The 15000-nt window shown below is 52.0% G+C and overlaps 24 non-coding genes and 17 pseudogenes across 24 annotated transcripts; all 41 read right to left on the reverse strand.

Annotated features, from left to right (window-relative positions):
* Positions 1-155: 155 nt before the first annotated feature.
* On the reverse strand, positions 156-274 carry LOC139305145 (5S ribosomal RNA). The gene has a single exon (XR_011599231.1). It is a non-coding gene; the product is annotated as a 5S ribosomal RNA (ribosomal RNA).
* Positions 275-435: 161 nt separating this feature from the next.
* Positions 436-553, reverse strand: LOC139281728 (5S ribosomal RNA; annotated as a pseudogene).
* Positions 554-768: 215 nt separating this feature from the next.
* Positions 769-887, reverse strand: LOC139306468 (5S ribosomal RNA). The gene has a single exon (XR_011599470.1). It is a non-coding gene; the product is annotated as a 5S ribosomal RNA (ribosomal RNA).
* A 155-nt stretch (positions 888-1042) lies between these two features.
* On the reverse strand, positions 1043-1161 carry LOC139307715 (5S ribosomal RNA; annotated as a pseudogene).
* Positions 1162-1309: 148 nt separating this feature from the next.
* Positions 1310-1427, reverse strand: LOC139307842 (5S ribosomal RNA; annotated as a pseudogene).
* A 447-nt stretch (positions 1428-1874) lies between these two features.
* LOC139281917 (5S ribosomal RNA) lies at positions 1875-1993 on the reverse strand. The gene has a single exon (XR_011597041.1). It is a non-coding gene; the product is annotated as a 5S ribosomal RNA (ribosomal RNA).
* Positions 1994-2187: 194 nt separating this feature from the next.
* Positions 2188-2306, reverse strand: LOC139305822 (5S ribosomal RNA). Its single transcript, XR_011599345.1, has one exon. It is a non-coding gene; the product is annotated as a 5S ribosomal RNA (ribosomal RNA).
* A 155-nt stretch (positions 2307-2461) lies between these two features.
* On the reverse strand, positions 2462-2580 carry LOC139281686 (5S ribosomal RNA; annotated as a pseudogene).
* Positions 2581-2981: 401 nt separating this feature from the next.
* On the reverse strand, positions 2982-3100 carry LOC139307835 (5S ribosomal RNA; annotated as a pseudogene).
* A 227-nt stretch (positions 3101-3327) lies between these two features.
* Positions 3328-3446, reverse strand: LOC139307594 (5S ribosomal RNA; annotated as a pseudogene).
* Positions 3447-3798: 352 nt separating this feature from the next.
* On the reverse strand, positions 3799-3916 carry LOC139307708 (5S ribosomal RNA; annotated as a pseudogene).
* A 155-nt stretch (positions 3917-4071) lies between these two features.
* On the reverse strand, positions 4072-4190 carry LOC139304502 (5S ribosomal RNA). Its single transcript, XR_011599120.1, has one exon. It is a non-coding gene; the product is annotated as a 5S ribosomal RNA (ribosomal RNA).
* A 764-nt stretch (positions 4191-4954) lies between these two features.
* Positions 4955-5073, reverse strand: LOC139281989 (5S ribosomal RNA). Its single transcript, XR_011597109.1, has one exon. It is a non-coding gene; the product is annotated as a 5S ribosomal RNA (ribosomal RNA).
* A 319-nt stretch (positions 5074-5392) lies between these two features.
* On the reverse strand, positions 5393-5511 carry LOC139307690 (5S ribosomal RNA; annotated as a pseudogene).
* A 149-nt stretch (positions 5512-5660) lies between these two features.
* Positions 5661-5779, reverse strand: LOC139306904 (5S ribosomal RNA). Its single transcript, XR_011599548.1, has one exon. It is a non-coding gene; the product is annotated as a 5S ribosomal RNA (ribosomal RNA).
* Positions 5780-5934: 155 nt separating this feature from the next.
* LOC139307555 (5S ribosomal RNA) lies at positions 5935-6053 on the reverse strand (annotated as a pseudogene).
* A 227-nt stretch (positions 6054-6280) lies between these two features.
* Positions 6281-6399, reverse strand: LOC139307751 (5S ribosomal RNA; annotated as a pseudogene).
* A 149-nt stretch (positions 6400-6548) lies between these two features.
* Positions 6549-6667, reverse strand: LOC139307691 (5S ribosomal RNA; annotated as a pseudogene).
* A 149-nt stretch (positions 6668-6816) lies between these two features.
* On the reverse strand, positions 6817-6935 carry LOC139304792 (5S ribosomal RNA). Its single transcript, XR_011599167.1, has one exon. It is a non-coding gene; the product is annotated as a 5S ribosomal RNA (ribosomal RNA).
* A 155-nt stretch (positions 6936-7090) lies between these two features.
* On the reverse strand, positions 7091-7209 carry LOC139307556 (5S ribosomal RNA; annotated as a pseudogene).
* Positions 7210-7436: 227 nt separating this feature from the next.
* LOC139307752 (5S ribosomal RNA) lies at positions 7437-7555 on the reverse strand (annotated as a pseudogene).
* Positions 7556-7704: 149 nt separating this feature from the next.
* LOC139306662 (5S ribosomal RNA) lies at positions 7705-7823 on the reverse strand. The gene has a single exon (XR_011599507.1). It is a non-coding gene; the product is annotated as a 5S ribosomal RNA (ribosomal RNA).
* Positions 7824-7978: 155 nt separating this feature from the next.
* LOC139307057 (5S ribosomal RNA) lies at positions 7979-8097 on the reverse strand. The gene has a single exon (XR_011599576.1). It is a non-coding gene; the product is annotated as a 5S ribosomal RNA (ribosomal RNA).
* A 266-nt stretch (positions 8098-8363) lies between these two features.
* On the reverse strand, positions 8364-8482 carry LOC139305627 (5S ribosomal RNA). Its single transcript, XR_011599309.1, has one exon. It is a non-coding gene; the product is annotated as a 5S ribosomal RNA (ribosomal RNA).
* A 161-nt stretch (positions 8483-8643) lies between these two features.
* Positions 8644-8762, reverse strand: LOC139281831 (5S ribosomal RNA). The gene has a single exon (XR_011596959.1). It is a non-coding gene; the product is annotated as a 5S ribosomal RNA (ribosomal RNA).
* A 433-nt stretch (positions 8763-9195) lies between these two features.
* LOC139305271 (5S ribosomal RNA) lies at positions 9196-9314 on the reverse strand. Its single transcript, XR_011599249.1, has one exon. It is a non-coding gene; the product is annotated as a 5S ribosomal RNA (ribosomal RNA).
* A 155-nt stretch (positions 9315-9469) lies between these two features.
* On the reverse strand, positions 9470-9588 carry LOC139307623 (5S ribosomal RNA; annotated as a pseudogene).
* A 181-nt stretch (positions 9589-9769) lies between these two features.
* LOC139307234 (5S ribosomal RNA) lies at positions 9770-9900 on the reverse strand (annotated as a pseudogene).
* A 215-nt stretch (positions 9901-10115) lies between these two features.
* Positions 10116-10234, reverse strand: LOC139304668 (5S ribosomal RNA). Its single transcript, XR_011599145.1, has one exon. It is a non-coding gene; the product is annotated as a 5S ribosomal RNA (ribosomal RNA).
* Positions 10235-10436: 202 nt separating this feature from the next.
* LOC139282128 (5S ribosomal RNA) lies at positions 10437-10555 on the reverse strand. The gene has a single exon (XR_011597244.1). It is a non-coding gene; the product is annotated as a 5S ribosomal RNA (ribosomal RNA).
* A 576-nt stretch (positions 10556-11131) lies between these two features.
* LOC139304153 (5S ribosomal RNA) lies at positions 11132-11250 on the reverse strand. Its single transcript, XR_011599060.1, has one exon. It is a non-coding gene; the product is annotated as a 5S ribosomal RNA (ribosomal RNA).
* A 227-nt stretch (positions 11251-11477) lies between these two features.
* Positions 11478-11596, reverse strand: LOC139281999 (5S ribosomal RNA). The gene has a single exon (XR_011597118.1). It is a non-coding gene; the product is annotated as a 5S ribosomal RNA (ribosomal RNA).
* A 188-nt stretch (positions 11597-11784) lies between these two features.
* LOC139306016 (5S ribosomal RNA) lies at positions 11785-11903 on the reverse strand. The gene has a single exon (XR_011599381.1). It is a non-coding gene; the product is annotated as a 5S ribosomal RNA (ribosomal RNA).
* Positions 11904-12359: 456 nt separating this feature from the next.
* Positions 12360-12478, reverse strand: LOC139306160 (5S ribosomal RNA). The gene has a single exon (XR_011599408.1). It is a non-coding gene; the product is annotated as a 5S ribosomal RNA (ribosomal RNA).
* A 155-nt stretch (positions 12479-12633) lies between these two features.
* On the reverse strand, positions 12634-12752 carry LOC139307524 (5S ribosomal RNA; annotated as a pseudogene).
* A 149-nt stretch (positions 12753-12901) lies between these two features.
* Positions 12902-13020, reverse strand: LOC139282190 (5S ribosomal RNA). Its single transcript, XR_011597304.1, has one exon. It is a non-coding gene; the product is annotated as a 5S ribosomal RNA (ribosomal RNA).
* A 155-nt stretch (positions 13021-13175) lies between these two features.
* Positions 13176-13294, reverse strand: LOC139281995 (5S ribosomal RNA). The gene has a single exon (XR_011597114.1). It is a non-coding gene; the product is annotated as a 5S ribosomal RNA (ribosomal RNA).
* A 161-nt stretch (positions 13295-13455) lies between these two features.
* LOC139282044 (5S ribosomal RNA) lies at positions 13456-13574 on the reverse strand. Its single transcript, XR_011597162.1, has one exon. It is a non-coding gene; the product is annotated as a 5S ribosomal RNA (ribosomal RNA).
* Positions 13575-13893: 319 nt separating this feature from the next.
* Positions 13894-14012, reverse strand: LOC139307525 (5S ribosomal RNA; annotated as a pseudogene).
* A 149-nt stretch (positions 14013-14161) lies between these two features.
* On the reverse strand, positions 14162-14280 carry LOC139304388 (5S ribosomal RNA). The gene has a single exon (XR_011599102.1). It is a non-coding gene; the product is annotated as a 5S ribosomal RNA (ribosomal RNA).
* Positions 14281-14474: 194 nt separating this feature from the next.
* On the reverse strand, positions 14475-14593 carry LOC139281872 (5S ribosomal RNA). Its single transcript, XR_011596998.1, has one exon. It is a non-coding gene; the product is annotated as a 5S ribosomal RNA (ribosomal RNA).
* Positions 14594-15000: the final 407 nt, after the last annotated feature.

The following is a 15000-nucleotide window of genomic DNA, read 5'->3' on the forward strand; positions in this document are numbered from 1 at the left end:
GTGTATGTGACAGTGGCACTACATAGTGTGTATGTGACAGTGGCAGTGTCAGTGGCTCTACATAGTGTGTATGTGACAGTGGCAGTGGCACTTTAAAGCTAGGTGTTTCACTGCTGGAGCAGCACCCTGGCTGTCTCTAAGAAGGGAAGTGGAAAAGCTTACAGCACCTGGTATTCCCAGGCGTTCTACCATCCAAGTACTAACCAGGCCCGACCCTGCTTAGCCTCCGAGATCAGACGAGATCGGGCGTGTTCAGAGTGGTATGGCCGTAAGCCTGTGGGCCCTTCACATACACGCTCCTTATAGTGTGTATGTGGCAGTGGCAGTGGCAGTTTCTCTTCATAGTGTGTATGTGACAGTGGCAGTGGCTCTTTAAAGCTAGGTGTTTCACTGCTGGAGCAGCACCCTGGCTGTCTCTAAGAAGGGAAGTGGAAAAGCTTACAGCACCTGGTATTCCCAGGCGTTCTACCATCCAAGTACTAACCAGGCCCGACCCTGCTTAGCCTCCGAGATCAGACGAGATGGGGCCTGTCAGAGTGGTATGGCCGTAAGTCTGTGGGACCTTCGCATACACGCTCCTTATAGTGTGTATGTGGCAGTGGCAGTGGCTGTACATAGTGTGTATGTGACAGTGGCTCTACATAGTGTGTATGTGACAGTGGCAGTGGCTCTACATAGTGTGTATGTGACAGTGGCAGTGGCACTTTAAAGTTGGGTGTTTCACTGCTGGAGCAGCGCCCTGGCTGGTTCTAAAAAGTGAAGTGGAAAAGCTTACAGCAGCTGGTATTCCCAGGCGGTCTCCCATCTAAGTACTAACCAGGCCCGACCCTGCTTAGCTTTCGAGATCAGGTGAGATCGGGCGTGTTCAGAGTGGTATAGCCGTAAGCCTCTGGGCCCTTCGCATACACGCTCCTTATATTGTGTATGTGGCAGTGGCAGTGGCAGTGGCTCTACATAGTGTGTATGTGACAGTGGCACTTTAAAGTTGGGTGTTTCACTGCTGGAGCAGCACCCTGGCTGTCTCTAAAAAGGGAAGTGGAAAAGATTACAGCACCTGGTATTCCCAGGCATTCTCCCATCCAAGTACTAACCAGGCTCGACCCTGCTTACCTTCCGAGATCAGACGAGATCGGGTGTCCTCAGAGTGGTATGACCGTAAGTTTTGGGGTCTTCGCATACACGCTCCTTATAGTGTGTATGTGGCAGTGGCTCTACATAGTGTGTATGTGACAGTGACAGTGGCTGTTTAAAGCTGTGTGTTTCACTGCTGGAGCAGCACCCTGGCAGTCTCTAAAAAGGGAAGTGGAAAAGCTTACAGCGCTTGGTATTCCCAGGCGGTCTACCATCCAAGTACTAACCAGGCCCGACCCTGCTTATCCTCCGAGATCAGACGAGATCGGGCGTGTTCAAAGTGGTACGCCGTAAGTCTGTGGGCCCTTTGCATACACGCTCCTTATAGTGTGTATGTGGCAGTGGCAATGGCTCTACATAGTGTGTATGTGACAGTGGCAGTGGCTCTACATAGTGTGTATGTGACAGTGGCAGTGGCACTTTAAAGTTGGGTGTTTCACTGCTGGAGCAGCACCCTGGCTGTCTATAAAAAGGGCCCGACCCTGCTTAGCTTCCGAGATCTGATGAGATCGGGCGTGTTCAGACTGGTATGGCCGTAAGCCTGTTAGCTTGTGGGCACTTTGCATACACGCTCCTTATAATGTGTATGTGGCAGTGGCATTGTCTCTATATACTGTGTATGTGGCAGTGGCAGTGGCAGTGGCTCTACATAGTGTGTATGTGACAGTGGCAGTGGCACTTTAAAGTTGGGTGTTTCACTGCTGGAGCAGCGCCCTGGCTGGTTCTAAAAAGTGAAGTGGAAAAGCTTACAGTACCTGGTATTCCCAGGCGGTCTCCCATCCAAGTACTAACCAGGCCCGACCCTGCTTAGCTTCCGAGATCAGACGAGATCGGGCGTGTTCAGAGTGGTATGGCCATAAGCCTGTGGGCCCTTTGCATACACGCTCCTTATAGTGTGTATGTGGCAGTGGCAGTGGCTCTACATAGTGTGTATGTGGTAGTGGCAGTGGCAGTGGCTCTACATAGTGTGTATGTGACAGTGGCAGTGGCACTCTAAAGTTGGGTGTTTCACTGCTGGAGCAGCGCCATGGCTGTCTCTAAAAAGTGCAGTGGAAAAGCTTACAGCACCTGGTATTCCCAGGCGGTCTCCCATTCAAGTACTAACCAGGCTCGACCCTGTTTAGCTTCCGAAATCAGACGAGATCGGGCGTGTTCAGAGTGGTATGGCCGTAAGACTGTGGGTCCTTTGCATACACGCTCCTTATAGTGTGTATGTGGCAGTGGCATTGTCTCTACATAGTGTGTATGTGACAGTGGCTGTGGCACTTTAAAGTTGGGTGTTTCACTGCTGGAGCAGCACCCTGGCTGTCTCCAAAAAGGGAAGTGGAAAAGCTTACAGCACCTGGTATTCCCAGGCATTCTCCCATCCAAGTACAAACCAGGCCCGACCCTGCTTACCTTCCGAGATCAGACGAGATCAGGCGTCCTCAGAGTTGTATGGCCATAAGTTTTGGGGCCTTCGCATACACGCTCCTTATAGTGTGTATGTGGCAGTGGTAGTGGCTCTACATAGTGTGTATGTGACAGTGGCTCTACATAGTGTGTATGTGACAGTGGCAGTGGCACTTTAAAGTTGGGTGTTTCACTGCTGGAGCAGCACCCTGGCTGTCTCTAAAAAGGGCCCGACCCTGCTTAGCTTCCGAGATCAGACGAGATCGGGCGTGTTCAGAGTGGTATGGCCGTAAGCATGTAAGCTTGTGGGCACTTTGCATAAACGCTCCTTATAGTGTGTATGTGGCAGTGGCATTGTCTCTATATAGTGTGTATGTGGCAGTGGCATTGGCACTTTAAAGTTGGGTGTTTCACTGCTGGAGCAGCGCCCTGGCTGTCTCTAAAAAGTGAAGTGGAAAAGCTTACAGCACCTTGTATTCCCAGGCGGTCTCCCATCGAAGTACTCACCAGGCCTGACCCTGCTTAGCTTCCGAGATGAGACGTGATCGGGCGTGTTCAGAGTGCTATGGCCGTAAGCCTCTGGCCCCTTCGCATACACGCTCCTTATAGTGTGTATGTGGCAGTGGCAGTGGCAGTGGCTCTACATAGTGTGTATGTGACAGTGGCTCTACATAGTGTGTATGTGACAGTGGCAGTGGCAGTGGCTCTACATAGTGTGTATGTGACAGTGGCAGTGGCTCTTTAAAGCTGGGTGTTTCACTGCTGGAGCAGCACCCTGGCTGTCTCTAAAAAGTGAAGTGGAAAAGCTTACAGCACCTGGTATTCCCAGGGGGTCTCCCATCCAAGTACTGACCAGGCCCGAACCTGCTTAGTTTCCGAGATCAGACGACATCGGGCTTTTTCAGAGTGATATGGCCGTAAGCCTGTGGGCCCTTTGCATACACGCTCCTTATAGTGTGTATGTGGCAGTGGCTCTACTTCGTGTGTTTGTGACAGTCGCAGTGGCATTGTCTCTACATAGTGTGTATGTGACAATCCCAATCAGTTCAGCCTGCAGAAAGCTCCAGCAACCTTGCCCACCAGCCCAACTCGTGGGACCACGCTTAAGCACCTCCCCGCGGACTACAGCTTGACAGGCGCGTCCAACGCAGCTTCGTGGCCCTGGTGCTCCGTATCTGTGGCACTCTGCTCAAGGCGTGGAGCGTTCAATGTGTTCAGCTAGGTGTTTCACTGCTGGAGCAGCACCCTGGCTGTCTCTAAAAGGGGAAGTGGAAAAGCTTACAGCACCTGGTATCCCAGGCGGAATCCCATCAAAGTACTAACCAGGCTAGATCCTGCTTAGCTTCCGAGATCAGACGAGATCGGGGGTGTTCAGAGTGATATGGCCGTAAGCCTGTGGGTCCTTTGCATACACGCTCCTTATAGTGTGTATGTGGCAGTGGCATTGTCTCTACACAGTGTGTATGTGACAGTGGCAGTGGCACTTTAAAGTTGGGTGTTTCACTGCTGGAGCAGCACCCTGGCTGTCTCTAAAAAGTGAAGTGGAAAAGCTTAAAGCACCTGGTATTCCCAGGCGGTCTCCCATCCAAGTACTAACCAGGCCCGACCCTGCTTAGCTTCCGAGAACAGACGAGATCGGGCGTGTTCAGAGTGGTATGTCCTTAAGCCTCTGACCCCTTCGCATACACGCTCCTTATAGTGTGTATGTGGCAGTGGCTCTATATAGTGTGTATGTGACAGTGGCAGTGGCAGTGGCTCTACATAGTGTGTATGTGACAGTGGCAGTGGCACTTTAAAGTTGTGTGTTTCACTGCTGGAGCAGCACCCTGGCTGTCTCTAAAAAGGACCCGACCCTGCTTAGCTTCCGAGATCGGACGAGATCGGGCGTGTTCAGAGTGGTATGGCCGTAAGCCTGTGGGCCCTTTGCATCCACGCTCCTTATAGTGTGTATGTGGCAGTGGCTTTGTCTCTACATAGTGTGTATGTGGCAGTGGCAGTGGCAGTTGCTCTACATAGTGTGTATGTGGCAGTGGCAGTGGCAGTGGATCTACATAGTGTGTATGTGACAGTGGCAGTGGCACTTTAAAGTTGGGTGTTTCACTGCTGGAGCAGCACCCTGGCTGTCTCTAAAAAGGGCCCGACCCTGCTTAGCTTCCGAGATCAGACGAGATCGGGCGTGTTCAGAGTGGTATGGCCGTAAGCATGTTAGCTTGTGGGCACTTTGCATAAACGCTCCTTATAGTGTGTATGTGGCAGTGGCATTGTCTCTATATAGTGTGTATGTGGCAGTGGCATTGGCAGTGGCTTTACATAGAGTGTATGTGACAGTGGCTCTACATAGTGTGTATGTGACAGTGGCAGTGGCACTTTAAAGTTGGGTGTTTCACTGCTGGAGCAGCGCCCTGGCTGGTTCTAAAAAGTGAAGTGGAAAAGCTTACAGCACCTGGTATTCCCAGGCGGTCTCCCATCCAAGTACTAACCAGGCCCGACCCTGCTTAGCTTTCGAGATCAGACGAGATCGGGCATGTTCAGAGTGGTATGGCCGTAAGCCTGTGGGCCCTTTGCATACACGCTCCTTATAGTGTGTATGTGGCAGTGGCATTGTCTCTACATAGTGAGTATGTGACAATCCCAATCAGTTCAGCCTGCAGAAAGCTCCAGCAACCTTGCCCACCAGCCCAACTCGTGGGCCCACGCTTAAGCACCTCCCCGCGGACTACAGCTTGACAGGCACGTCCGACGCAGCTTCGTGGCCCTGGTGCTCCGTATCTCTGGCACTCTGCTCAAGGCGTGGAGCGTTCAATGAGTTCAGCTAGGTGTTTCACTGCTGGAGCAGCACCCTGGCTGTCTCTAAAAAGGGAAGTGGAAAAGCTTACAGCACCTGGTATTCCCAGGCGGAATCCCATCAAAGTACTAACCAGGCTTGATCCTGCTTAGCTTCCGAGATCAGACGAGATCGGGGGTGTTCAGAGTGGTATGGCCGTCAGCCTGTGGGACCTTTGCATACTCGCTCCTTATATTGTGTATGTGGCAGTGGCATTGTCTCTACATAGTGTGTATGTGACAGTGGCACTTTAAAGTTGGGTGTTTCACTGCTGGAGCAGCACCCTGGCTGTCTCTAAAAAGGGAAGAGGAAAAGCTTACAGCACCTGGTATTCCCAGGCGGTCTCCCATCCAAGTACTAACCAGGCCCGAGCCAGCATATCTTCCGAGATCAGACGAGATCGGGCGTGTTCAGAGTGGTATGGCCGTAAGTCTGTGGGTCCTTCGCATACACGCTCTTTATAGTGTGTATGTGGCAGTGGCATTGTCTCTACACAGTGTGTATGTGACAGTGGCAGTGGCTCTTTAAAGCTGGGTGTTTCACTGCTGGAGCAGCGCCCTGGCTGTCTCTAAAAAGTGAAGTGGACAAGCTTACATCACCTGGTATTCCCAGGCAGTCTCCCATCCAAGTACTAACCAGGACCGACCCTGCTTAGTTTCCGAGATCAGACGAGATCGGTCGTGTTCAGAGTGGTATGGCCGTAAGCCTGTGGGTGCTTTGCATAAACGCTCCTTATAGTGTGTATGTGTCAGTGGCATTGTCTCTACATAGTGTGTATGTGGCAGTGGCAGTGGCTCTACATAGTGTGTATGTGGCAGTGGCAGTGGCAGTAGCTCTACATAGTGTTTATCTGAAAGTGGCAGTGGCACTTTAATGTTGGGTGTTTCACTGCTGGAGCAGCGCCCTGGCTGTCTCTAAAAACTGAAGTGGAAAAGCTTACAGCACATGGTATTCCCAGGAGGTCTCCCATCCATGTACTAACCAGGCCCTACCCTGCTTAGCTACCGAGATCAGACGAGATATGTCGTGTTCAGAGTGGTATGGCCGTAAGCCTCTGGGCCCCTCGCATCCACACTCCTTATAGTGTGTATGTGGCAGTGGCTATACATATTGTGTTTGTGACAGTGGCAGTGGCAGTTTAAAACTGTGTGTTTCACTGCTGGAGCAGCACCCTGGCAGTCTCTAAAAAGGGAAGTGGAAAAGCTTACAGCACCTGGTATTCCCAGGCGGAATCCCATCAAAGTACTAACCAGGCTTGATCCTGCTTAGCTTCCGAGATCAGACGAGATCGGGGGTGTTCAGAGTGGTATGGCCGTCAGCCTGTGGGACCTTTGCATACTCGCTCCTTATATTGTGTATGTGGCAGTGGCATTGTCTCTACATAGTGTGTATGTGACAGTGGCACTTTAAAGTTGGGTGTTTCACTGCTGGAGCAGCACCCTGGCTGTCTCTAAAAAGGGAAGAGGAAAAGCTTACAGCACCTGGTATTCCCAGGCGGTCTCCCATCCAAGTACTAACCAGGCCCGAGCCAGCTTATCTTCCGAGATCAGACGAGATCGGGCGTGTTCAGAGTGGTATGGCCGTAAGTCTGTGGGTCCTTCGCATACACGCTCTTTATAGTGTGTATGTGGCAGTGGCATTGTCTCTACACAGTGTGTATGTGACAGTGGCAGTGGCTCTTTAAAGCTGGGTGTTTCACTGCTGGAGCAGCGCCCTGGCTGTCTCTAAAAAGTGAAGTGGACAAGCTTACATCACCTGGTATTCCCAGGCAGTCTCCCATCCAAGTACTAACCAGGACCGACCCTGCTTAGTTTCCGAGATCAGACGAGATCGGTCGTGTTCAGAGTGGTATGGCCGTAAGCCTGTGGGTGCTTTGCATAAACGCTCCTTATAGTGTGTATGTGTCAGTGGCATTGTCTCTACATAGTGTGTATGTGGCAGTGGCAGTGGCTCTACATAGTGTGTATGTGGCAGTGGCAGTGGCAGTAGCTCTACATAGTGTGTATCTGAAAGTGGCAGTGGCACTTTAATGTTGGGTGTTTCACTGCTGGAGCAGCGCCCTGGCTGTCTCTAAAAACTGAAGTGGAAAAGCTTACAGCACATGGTATTCCCAGGAGGTCTCCCATCCATGTACTAACCAGGCCCTACCCTGCTTAGCTACCGAGATCAGACGAGATATGTCGTGTTCAGAGTGGTATGGCCGTAAGCCTCTGGGCCCCTCGCATCCACACTCCTTATAGTGTGTATGTGGCAGTGGCTATACATATTGTGTTTGTGACAGTGGCAGTGGCAGTTTAAAACTGTGTGTTTCACTGCTGGAGCAGCACCCTGGCAGTCTCTAAAAAGGGAAGTGGAAAAGCTTACAGCACCTGGTATTCCCAGGCGGTCTACCATCCAAGTACTAACCAGGCCCGAACCTGCTTAGCCTCCGAGATCAGACGAGATCGTGCGTGTTCAGAGTGGTATGGCCGTAAGCCTGTGAGGACTTTGCATACATGCTCCTTATAGTGTGTATGTGGCAGTGGCTCTACATATTGTATTTGTGACAGTGGCAGTGGCAGTGGCAGTTTAAAACTGTGTGTTTCACTGCTGGAGCAGCACCCTGGCAGTCGCTAAAAAGGGAAGTGGAAAAGCTTACAGCACCGGGTATTCCCAGGCGGTCTACCATCCAAGTACTAACCAGGCCCGAACCTGCTTAGCCTCCGAGATCAGACGAGATCGTGCGTGTTCAGAGTGGTATGGCCGTAAGCCTGTGGGCACTTTGCATACACGCTCCTTATAGTGTGTATGTGGCAGTGGCAGTGGCTCTACATAGTGTGTATGTGGCAGTGGCAGTGGCAGTGGCTCTACATAGTGTGTATGTGGCAGTGGCAGTGGCTCTACATAGTGTGTATGTGGCAGTGGCAGTGGCAGTGGCTCTACATAGTGTGTATGTGACAGTGGCAGAGGCACTTTAAAGCTCTGTGTTTCACTGCTGGAGCAGCGCCCTGGCAGTCTCTAAAAAGTGAAGTGGAAAAGCTTACAGCACCTGGTATTCCCAGGCGGTCTCCCATCGAAGTACTAACCAGACTCGAACCTGCTTAGCTTCCGAGATCAGACGAGATCGGGCGTGTTCAGAGTGGTATGGCCGTAAGCCTCTGGGCCCTTCGCATACACGCTCCTTATAGTGTGTATGTGGCAGTGGCAGTGGCAGTGGCTCTACATAGTGTGTATGTGACAGTGGCAGTGGCACTTTAAAGTTGGGTGTTTCACTGCTGGTGCAGCACCCTGGCTGTCTCTAAAAAGGGAAGTGGAAAAGCTTACAGCACCTGGTATTCCCAGGAGGTGTCCCATCCAAGTACTAACCAGGCCCGACCCTGCTTAGCTACCGAGATCAGACGAGATCGGGCGTGTTCAGAGTGGTATGGCCGTAAGCCTCTGGGCCCTTCGCATACACGGTCCTTATAGTGTGTTAGTGGCAGTGGCAGTGGCAGTGGCTCTACATAGTGTGTATGTGACAGTGCCTCTACATAGTGTGTATGTGACAGTGGCAGTGGCAGTGGCTCTACATAGTGTGTATGTGACAGTGGCAGTGGCACTTTAAAGTTGGGTGTTTCACTGCTGGAGCAGCACCCAGGCTGTCTCTAAAAAGGGCCCGACCCTGCTTAGCTTCCGAGATCAGACGAGATCAGGCGTGTTCAGAGTGGAATGGCCGTAAGCCTGTGGGCCCTTTGCATACACGCTCCTTGTAGTGTGTATGTGGCAGTGGCTCTACATAGTGTGTATGTGACAGTGGCAGTGGCACTTTAAAGTTGGGTGTTTCACTGCTGGAGCAGCGCCCTGGGTGTCTCTAAAAAGTGAAGTGGAAAAGCTTACAGCACCTGGTATTCCCAGGCGGTCTCCCATCCAAGTACTAACCAGGCCCGACCCTGCTTAGCTTCCGAGATCAGACGAGATCGGGCATTTTCAGAGTGGTATGGCCGTAAGCCTGTCGGACCTTTGCATACACGCTCCTTATAGTGTGTATGTGGCTGTGGCATTGTCTCTACACAGTGTGTATGTGACAGTGGCAGTGGCTCTTTAAAGCTGGGTGTTTCACTGCTGGAGCAACACCCTGGCAGACTCTAAAAAGGGAAGTGGAAAAGCTTAAAACACCTGGTATTCCCAGGCGGTCTACCATCCAAGTACTAACCAGGCCCGACCCTGCTTAGCCTCTGAGATCAGACGAGATCGGGCGTGTTCAGAGTGGTATGGCCGTAAGTTTTGGGGTCTTCGCATACACGCTCCTTATAGTGTGTATGTTGCTGTGGCAGTGGCTCTACATAGTGTGTATGTGACAGTGGCTCTACATAGTGTGTATGTGACAGTGGCAGTGGCACTTTGAAGTTGGGTGTTTCACTGCTGGAGCAGCGCCCTGGCTGTCTCTAAAAAGTGAAGTGGAAAAGCTTACAGCACCTGGTTTTCCCAGGCGGTCTCCCATCCAGTCTCCCATCCAAGTACTAACCAGGCCCGACCCTGCTTAGCTTCCGAGATCAGACGAGATCGGGCCTGTTCAGAGTGGTATGGCCGTAAGCCTCTGGCCACTTCGCATACACGCTCCTTATAGTGTGTATGTGGCAGTGGCTCTACTTAGTGTGTATGTGACAGTTGCAGTGGCAGTGGCTCTACATAGTGTGTATGTGACAGTGGCTCTCCATAGTGTGTATGTGACAGTAGCAGTGGCACTTTAAATTTGGGTGTTTCACTGCTGCAGCAGCGCCCTGGCTGTCTCTAAAAAGTGAAGTGGAAAAGCTTACAGCACCTGGTATTCCCAGGCGGTCTCCCATCCAAGTACTAACCAGGCCTGACCTTGCTTAGCTTCTGAGATCAGATGAGATCGGGCGTGTTCAGAGTGGTATGGCCGTAAGCCTGTAAGCTTGTGGGCACTTTGCATACACGCTCCTTATAGTGTGTATGTGGCAGTGGCATTGTCTCTATATAGTGTGTATGTGGCAGTGGCAGTGGCAGTGGCTCTACATAATGTGTATGTGAGAGTGGCAGTGGCACTTTAAAGTTGGGTGTTTCACTGCTGGAGCAGCACCCTGGCTGGTTCTAAAAAGTGAAGTGGAAAAGCTTACAGCACCTGGTATTCCCAGGCGGTCTCCCATTCAAGTACTAACCAGGCCCGACCCTGCTTAGCTTCCGAGATCAGACGAGATCGGGCGTGTTCAGAGTGGAATGGCCGAAAGCCTGTGGGCCCTTTGCATACACGCTTCTTATACTGTGTATGTGGCAGTGGCAGTGTCTCTACATAGTGTGTATTTGACAGTGGCTCTTCATAGTGTGTATGTGGCACTGGCTCTACATAGTGTGTATGTGGCAGTGGCAGGGGCAGTGGCTCTACATAGTGTGTATGTGACAGTGGCTCTACATAGTGTGTATGTGACAGTGGCAGTGGCTCTTTATAGTGTTTACGTCACAGAGTCAGTGGCTTTTCATAGTGCGCATGTGACCGCATCAGCAGCTCTTGGCAGCGTCTATGAGCACTGATACCCGTACTTCATCAACACACTGTGGCCTCCTCAACCCCACGCAGTTCAGCCTGCAGAAAGCTCCAGCAATCTTGCCCACCAGCCCAACTCGTGGGCCCACGCTTCAGCACCTCCCCGCGGACTACAGCTTGACAGGCGCGTCCGACGCAGCTTCGTGGCCCTGGTGCTCCGTATCTCTGGCACTCTGCTCAAGGCGTGGAGCGTTCAATGAGTTCAGCTAGGTGTTTCACTGCTGGAGCAGCACCCTGGCTGTCTCTAAAAAGGGAAGTGGAAAAGCTTACAGCAACTGGTATTCCCAGGAGGTCTCCCATCGAAGTACTAACCAGACCCGAACCTGCTTAGCTTCCGAGATCAGACGAGATCGGGCGTGTTCAGAGTGGTATGGCCGTAAGCCTCTGGGCCCTTCGCATACACGCTCCTTATAGTGTGTATGTGGCAGTGGCAGTGGCAGTGGCTCTACATAGTGTGTATGTGACAGTGGCAGTGGCTCTTTATAGTGTGGCAGTGGCAGTGGCAGTGGCTCTACACAGTGTGTATGTGACAGTGGCAGTGGCACTTTAAAGTTGGGTGTTTCACTGCTGGAGCAGCACCCTGGCTGTCTCTAAAAAGTGAAGTGGAAAAGCTTACAGCACCTGGTATTCCCAGGCGGTCTCCCATCCAAGTACTAACCAGGCCCGACCCTGCTTAGCTTCCGAGATCAGACGAGATTGGGCGTGTTCAGAGTGGTATGGCCGTAAGCCTGTACGCCATTTGCATACACGCTCCTTATAGTGTGTATGTGGCAATGGCATTGTGTATACATAGTTTGTATGTGGCAGTGGCAGTGGCTCTACATAGTGTGTATATGACAGTGGCAGTGGCACTTTAAAGTTGGGTGTTTCACTGCTGGAGCAGCACCCTGGCTGTCTCTAAAAAGGGAAGTGGAAAAGCTTACAGCACCTGGTATTCCCAGGCGGTCTCCCATTCAAGTACTAACCAGGCCGGACCCAGCTTAGCTTCCAAGATCAGACGAGATCGGGCGTGTTCAGAGTGGTATGGCCGTAAGCCTCTGGGCCCTTCCCATACACGCTCCTTATAGTGTGTATGTGGCAGTGGCAGTGGCTCTACATAGTGTGTATGTGACAGTGGCAGTGGCTCTTTATAGTGTGTACGTCACAGAGTCAGCGGCTTTTCATAGTGCGTATGTGACCGCATCGGCAGCTCTTGGCAGAGTCTATGAGCACTGATACCCGTACTTCATCAACACACTGTGGCCTCCTCAACCCCAAGCAGTTCAGCCTGCAGAAAGCTCCAGCAACCTTGCCCACCACCCCAACTCGTGGGCCCACGCTTAAGCACCTCCCCGCGGACTACAGCTTGACAGGCGTGTCTGACTCAGCTTCGTGGCCCTGGTGCTCCGTATCTCTGGCACTCTGCTCAAGGCGTGGAGCGTTCAATGAGTTCAGCTGGGTGTTTCACTGCTGGAGCAGCGCCCTGGCTCTCTCTAAAAAGGGAATTGGAAAAGCTTACAGCACCTGGTATTCCCAGGAGGTCTCCCATCCAAGTACTAACCAGGCCCGACCCTGCTTAGCTACCGAGATCAGACGAGATCGGGCGTGTTCAGAGTGGTATGGCCGTAAGCCTCTGGGCCCTTCGCATACACGCTCCTTATAGTGTGTTAGTGGCAGTGGCAGTGGCTCTACATAGTGTGTATGTGACAGTGGCAGTGGCTCTTTAAAGCTGGGTGTTTCACTGCTGGAGCAGCACCCTGGCTGTCTCTAAAAAGGGAAGTGGAAAAGCTTACAGCACCTGGTATTCCCAGGCGGAATCCCATCAAAGTACTAACCAGGCTTGATCCTGCTTAGCTTCCGAGATCAGACGAGATCGGGGGTGTTCAGAGTGGTATGGCCGTAAGCCTGTGGGACCTTTGCATACACGCTCCTTATAGTGTGTATGTGGCAGTGGCATTGTCTGTACATAGTGTGGATGTGACAGTGGCACTTTAAAGTTGGGTGTTTCACTGCTGGAGCAGCGCACTGGCTGTCTCTAATAAGTGAAGTGGAAAAGCTTACAGCACCTGGTATTCCCAGGCGGTCTCCCATCCAAATACTAACCAGGCCCGACCTTGCTTAGCTTCCGAGATCAGACGAGATCGGGCGTGTGCAGAGTGGTATGGCCGTAAGCCTGTGAGTCCTTTGCATACACGCTCCTTATAGTGTGTATGTGGCAGTGGCATTGTCTCTACATAGTGTGTATGTGACAGTGGCAGTGGCACTTTAAAGTTGGGTGTTTCACTGCTGGAGCAGCACCCTGGCTGTCTCTAAAAAGGGAAGTGGAAAAGCTTACAGCACCTGGTATTCCCAGGCGGTCTCCCATCCAAGTACTAACCAGGCCCGACCCTGCTTGGCTTCCGAGATCAGACGAGATCGGGCGTGTTCAGAGTGATATGGCCGTAAGCCTCTGGGCCCTTCGCATACACGCTCCTTATAGTGTGTATGTGGCAGTGGCAGTGGCAGTGGATTTACATAGTGTGTATGTGACAGTGGCAGTGGCACTTTAAAGTTGGTTGTTTCACTGCTGGAGCAGTGCCATGGCTGTCTCTAAAAAGTTAAGTGGAAAAGCTTGCAGCACCTGGTATTCCCAGGCGGTCTCCCATCCAAGTACTAACCAGGCCCGACCCTGCTTAGCTACCGAGATCAGACGAGATCGGGCGTGTTCAGAGTGGTATGGCCGTAAGCCTGTGGGCCCTTTGCAGACACGCTCCTTATAGTGTGTTTGTGGCAGTGGCATTGTCTCTACATAGTGTGTATGTGACAATCCCAATCAGTTCAGCCTGCAGAAAGCTCCAGCAAAATTGCCCACCAGCCCAACTCGTGGGACCACGCTTAAGCACCTCCCCGCGGACTACAGCTTGACAGTCGCGTCCAACGCAGCTTCGTGGCCCTGGTGCTCCGTATCTGTGGCACTCTGCTCAAGGCGTGGAGCGTTCAATGTGTTCAGCTAGGTGTTTCACTGCTGGAGCAGCACCCTGGCTGTCTCTGAAAAGGGAAGTGGAAAAGCTTACAGCACCTGGTATTCCCAGGCGGAATCCCATCAAAGTACTAACCAGGCTTGATCCTGCTTAGCTTCCGAGATCAGACGAGATCGGGGGTGTTCAGAGTGGTATGGCCGTAAGCCTGTGGGACCTTTGCATACACGCTCCTTATAGTGTGTATGTGGCAGTGGCATTGTCTCTACATAGTGTGTATGTGACAGTGGCACTTTAAAGTTGGGTGTTTCACTGCTGGAGCAGCACCCTGGCTGTCTCTAAAAAGGGAAGTGGAAAAGCTTACAGCACCTGGTTTTCCCAGGCGGTCTCCCATCCAAGTACTAACCAGGCCCGACCCTGCTTAGCTTCCGAGATCAGACGAGATCGGGCGTGTTCAGAGTGGTATGGCCGTAAGCCTGTTGGCTCTTTGCATACACGCTCCTTATAGTGTGTATGTGGCAGTGGCTCTACATAGTGTGTATGTGACAGTGGCAGTGGCAGTGGCATTGTCTCTACATAGTGTGTATGTGACAGTGGCAGTGGCACTTTAAAGTTGGGTGTTTCACTGCTGGAGCAGCTTCCTGGCTGTCTCTAAAAAGGGAAGTGGAAAAGCTTACAGCACCTGGTATTCCCAGGAGGTCTCCCACCCAAGTACTAACCAGGCCCGACCCTGCTTAACTACCGAGATCAGACGAGATCGGGCGTGTTCAGAGTGGTATGGTCGTAAGCCTCTGGGCACTTCGCATACACGCTCCTTATAGTGTGTTAGTGGCAGTGGCAGTGGCAGTGGCTCGACATAGTGTGTATGTGACAGTGGCACTACATAGTGTGTATGTGGCAGTGGCAGTGGCAGTGGCTCGACATAGTGTGTATGTGACAGTGGCACTACATAGTGTGTATGTGACAGTGGCAGTGTCAGTGGCTCTACATAGTGTGTATGTGACAGTGGCAGTGGCACTTTAAAGTTGGGTGTTTCAGTGCTGGAGCAGCACCCAGGCTGTCTCTAAAAAGGGCCCGACCCTGCTTAGCTTCCGAGATCAGACGAGATCAGGCGTGTTCAGAGTGGAATGGCCGTAAGCCTGTGGGCCCTTTGCATACACGCTCCTTATAGTGTGTATGTGGCAGTGGCTCTACAT

This window comes from Enoplosus armatus, chromosome 2 (assembly GCF_043641665.1).
Source record: "Enoplosus armatus isolate fEnoArm2 chromosome 2, fEnoArm2.hap1, whole genome shotgun sequence".
Classification (NCBI taxonomy): Eukaryota; Metazoa; Chordata; class Actinopteri; order Centrarchiformes; family Enoplosidae; genus Enoplosus; species Enoplosus armatus.